The sequence below is a fragment of the Astyanax mexicanus genome, chromosome 15, assembly GCF_023375975.1.
Source record: "Astyanax mexicanus isolate ESR-SI-001 chromosome 15, AstMex3_surface, whole genome shotgun sequence".
NCBI lineage: Eukaryota > Metazoa > Chordata > Actinopteri > Characiformes > Acestrorhamphidae > Astyanax > Astyanax mexicanus.
Window position 1 is genome coordinate 2341330 of NC_064422.1, and position 5207 is coordinate 2346536.

At 48.8% G+C, this 5207-nt stretch overlaps 1 pseudogene; it reads left to right on the forward strand.

Moving 5' to 3' along the window:
• The first annotated feature begins 2105 nt into the window (after window positions 1-2105).
• Window positions 2106-4986, forward strand: LOC125781230 (uncharacterized; annotated as a pseudogene).
• Window positions 4987-5207: the final 221 nt, after the last annotated feature.

Genomic DNA, 5207 nt, shown 5'->3' on the forward strand with positions numbered 1-5207 from the left:
TTTACTGCGAAGCTGCCCCGAACTCCATCCCAAATACTCTGAGTTCGCTCCCCCTCTTTCTTCTTCTCTGCCCAGTCAAGGGCGTGGGTCAATACTAGCAAAGTGGAGTTATGTGTCATAACTAAGTTTTGGGAGTGATCCACGCCCTCACTCCTCCCACTTCCATCCCTATTTAAACCGTCACTTCCTCTCTACCTACTCATTGAACAAACCTCGCACCCACCTCCTCCCCATCTTCCTCCTTCTTTAATTTTATTCTCTTCTAATGTTTCTCCTCATGAGAGGGGGGGCTTCGGCTTCACGCTTTACTGCGAAGCTGCCCCGAACTCCATCCCAAATACTCTGAGTTCGCTCCCCCTCTTTCTTCTTCTCTGCCCAGTCAAAGTCTGAATGTCATGCAATTTATGTTTCATCCATGTGAGGGTGTGTAGAATTTGTCCTGTGATGCATTTTATTATATCTTTAGCAGGGGTCTTCTAATGGGGGGAGTATAATTTTGGCAGCACTATTTTTAGGTCTGCCGAAATTATACTTCCTCTACGATCTCAGCACTTCAAGGTCTAAATGTAATGCAATTTTTGTTTCATACAGGTCATGGTGTGTAGAGTATGTCTTGTGATGCATTTTACTATATCTTCAACAGGGGGGCTTCAAATAGGGGGAGTATAATTTTGGCAGCATTACTTTTTTACGCCTGCTGATTATATACTCCCCCTATGATCTCAGCACTGCAATGTCTGAATCTCATGCAATTTATGTTTCATCCATGTCATGGTGTGTAGAGAATGTGCTGTGATGCATTTTACTATATCTTAAACCGGGGGGCTTCAAATGGGTGGAGTATGATTTTGAAAGCAGTATTTTTAAGCCTGACAAAATTATATACTCCCATGATCTCAGCACTGTAAGGTCTGAATGTCATACAATTTATGTTTCATACATGTCAAGGTGTGTAGAGTATGTTCTGTGATGCATTTTACTATATCTTTAACAGGGGGCTTCAACTGGGGGAGTATAATTTTGGCAGCATTATTTTTAGGTCTTCCGAAATTATACTTCCTCTATGATCTCAGCACTGCAAGGTCTAAATGTAATGCAATTTATGTTTCATCCATGTCATGGTGTGTAGAGTTTGTCCTGTGATGCATTTTACTATATCTTTAACTGGGGGCTTCAACTGGGGGAGTATAATAATGGCAGCATTATTTTTAAGCCTTTCTAAATTATACTCCCCCTATGATCTCAGCACTGCAAGGTCTGAATGTAATGCAATTTATGTTTCATCCAAGTCATGGTGTGTAGAGTATGTTCTGTGATGCATTTAACTATATCTTCAACCGGGGGGCTTCAAATGGGTGAAGTATGATTTTGGAAGCAGTATTTTTAAGCCTGATGAAATTATACACCCCTATGATCTCAGCACTGCAAGATCTAAATGTCATGCAATTTGTGTTTCATACATGTCAAGGTGTGTAGAGTATGTTCTGTGATGCATTTAACTATATCTTCAACCGGGGGGCTTCAAATGGGTGAAGTATGATTTTGGAAGCAGTATTTTTAGGTCTGACGACATTATACTCCCCTATGATCTCAGCACTGCAAGGTCTAAATGTCATGCAATTTATGTTTCATACATGCCAAGGTGTGTAGAGTATGTGCTATGATGCATTTTACTCTATGTCTCAGAGACATACCCCCAGGGGATCCCGAGAGGGGGGGAGGATGAGATCCCCAACAGGACGGACCTTCAGATAACAACCCATGTAAATGACAAGACAACGATAAATGCAATATGTATCTGCGGGAAAACATGCAAGAATCCGCGGGGCCTCAAAATCCATCAGGCCAGGATGAAATGCTTGGACAAAGGGAAACAGGTGCAACGCACAGGACTAGTGCCTGGTGAGATGCAGTAGGAGCAGGGCCAGGACTCACCCCACAGAGCTCAGCACCTCCACGCACTGGCTCCCCAAAGTCCATGCAGAGTAGTTCGTAAGCGGATCAAATGGCCCCCAGCAACCAGCAAGAGCCTGTGGCAGCAATTCGACGACGATGTTTGTGAGATTGTCCAAACAACAGCTAAGGGTGACAGATGGTTGCAGACAATGACGACCATCATTGTGAGCTATGCTTCGGAGAGATTTGGCCTCATTGAGACAGGGAACAGCAGGATGCCCTACAACAAGAATCGCAGAGCCACCAAGATCCAGCAGCTGCGCCAAGAGCTGAAATCCCTTAGGAAGCAGCACAAGATGGCCAGCGATTAGGAATGGCAGCCCTTGGCAGAGTTGCGAGAGATCATCATGAAGAAGCTCCTGACAATCTGCAGAGCAGAGTGGCATCGCAGACGAACAAAGGAGAGGGCCAAAAAGCAAATATCCTTTATTGCCAACCCCTTTGGCTTCACCAGGAAACTACTTGGTGACAAGCGCAGCGGCCAGCTGGAGTGCTCTGCAGAGGATGTGAACGCCTTCCTTCACCACACCTTGAGCGACCCAGAAAGAGACCAGGATCTTGGCCCCAACAATGCTTTGGTTAGCCCAGCCGCACCAACTATAGAGTTTGACATAAAAGAGCCCAGCTGGAGAGAGGTCCAGGAAGTTGTAAAGGCAGCAAGATCAGCTTCAGCCCCTGGACCCAGTGGCGTACCATACAGCGTTTACAAACGCTGTCCGAAACTCCTTCAGCAGTTATGGAAGATCCTGAGAGTAGTCTGGCGTAGAGGAAGAGTTGCCAATCAGTGGAGATGGGCTGAGGGTGTGTGGATCCCTAAGGAGGAGAACTCTAAAGAACTTGGCCAGTTTCGGACCATCTCACTGCTAAGTACAGAAGGCAAGATATTTTTCAGTATCCTGTCACGACGACTGTCGATGATCTGTTTAAAGAACAATTACATAGACACCTCTGTACAGAAAGGCGGAATCTCTGGAACATCTGGCTGCATGGAACACACAGGGGTCATCACACAGCTCCTTAGAGAAGCAAAAGAAGGCAAGGGCGACCTGGTTGTCCTGTGGCTGGACCTTGTTAACGCTTATGGGTCCATACCACACAAGCTGGTTGAGGAGACTCTCCGCAGACACCATGTTCCCAATAAAATCAGCAACCTCATACTGGATTATTACAACAATTTCCAGTTGAGGGCTACCTCTGGGTCCATAACATCCGAGTGGCACAGGCTAGAGAAGGGGATAATAACAGGCTGCACAATCTCAGTAACCCTTTTTGCACTTGCCATGAACATGGTGATGAAATCTGCGGAGCAGGAGTGTCGTGGGCCACTGACCAAGTCTGGAGTGCGGCAGCCACCAATCAGAGCTTACATGGACGACCTGACGGTTACAACATCATCAGTCCCTGGCTGCAGGTGGATCTTACAAGGTCTTGAGAAGCTTATCTTATGGGCAAGAATGAGCTTCAAGCCATCAAAGTCAAGGTCCCTGGTTCTGAAGAAAGGAAAAGTCTTGGACAAGTTCCGCTTCAAGATTGCAGAGTCCACAGTTCCGACCCTGTCAGAAGCACCAGTCAAGAGCTTGGGAAAGCTCTTCGACTGCAGCTTAAAGGACACAGCGGCCATCCACAAGACCTGTGAAGATCTTGGTGCCTGGCTCACCAAGGTCGACAAATCTGGGTTGCCAGGTCGTTTCAAGGCTTGGATCTACCAACATGCCATTCTACCCAGAGTGCTGTGGCCGCTACTGCTGTACGATGTCTCCTTGTCAACTGTGGAAGCTTTGGAAAAGAAGATCAGCAGTTACTTGCGAAGGTGGCTCGGATTGCCGAGAAGCCTAAGCAGTGCTGCCTTGTATGGGTCCACAAACACCCTACAGCTCCCCTTCAGTGGCCTCTCAGAAGAATTTGTGGTGACCCGGACAAGGGAGGTCATGCAGTACAGGGACTCCAGGGACCCCAAGGTGGCAACAGCTGGCATCGAAGTCCGGACAGTCAGGAAGTGGAGTGCGGCCAGAGAGCTACAGGCAGCAGAGTCACGGCTCAGGCAGAAGGCCCTTGTGGGGACGGTGGCAAGAGTGCAAGCAGGCCTGGGATACTTCCCAGGTTGCAAGGTGGACAGTGCCAAAGGGAAGGAGCGACAACATCTCCTCCAAAAGGAAGTGTGTGCTGGTGTAGAGGAGGTTAGAGCCAGCAAGATGGTGGGACTCAGCCAGCAGGGTGCCTGGACTAGGTGGGAGAAGACCGAGCAGCGTAAAATCTCATGGCCAGACCTCAGGCGGGCTGATGTCAGCCGCATCATTTTCCTGGTTCAAGCTGTCTACGACACACTGCCAAGCCCTGCAAACCTGTACACCTGGGGTAAGAGTGAAACACCTACCTGCCCACTGTGTGCTGGGAGAGGATCACTTCAACACCTCCTCAGCAGCTGCCCCAGCCCTTTGGCCGATGGCCGTTACCGTTGGCGCCATGATCAGGTGCTCAAGGCAGTTGCAGAAGCCGTCACCTCAGCGATTCAGTCCAGCAGACACTGCCCAAGGAAGACCAACATCGCTTTCCTGAGGGCTGGAGAAAAGCCCCATGTGCAACCAAAGTACAAGTCAGGCTTGCTGTCAACAGCACCAGATTGGAAGCTTAGAGTGGATCTGGGAAAACAACTTAAGGACCCTGAACACATCGCCCAGACAAGATTGCGCCCAGACCTGATCATCTACTCAGATACAACCAAGCAGGTGATCCTGTGGGAGCTCACTGTGCCATGGGAAGAACACATGGTGGAGGCACATGCAAGAAAGCAGGCTAAATACCTAGACCTGGTGATGGAGTGCAGAAGTCGGGGCTGGCGTGCCTTCTGTGAACCTATTGAGGTGGGATGCCGTGGGTTTGCTGGACGCTCAACCTGCAAAGCTCTGGCAGGGCTAGGAGTGACAGGAGCTGCTAAGCGGGGAGCCATACGCTCCATTTCAGAAGCCGCAGAGAAAGCCACACGCTGGCTTTGGATAAAGAGGGCGAGCCCGTGAATTGGTGCTGCTGGGATGCAGTCCGGGAATTAATCAACCCCGGATGGGTCACCTGAGTGAGGGGGTCTGATGTTGAAAGACCCGAAACCCCCAATGACCCCCAGGAACATCACTGATGATGTATCCCAGCGCATCCAAGAGATGTATTCAAGACCATATCTTTAACAGGGGGCTTCAACTGGGGGGGAGTATAATTTTGGAAGCATTATTTTTAAGCCTGCCGAAATTATACTCCCC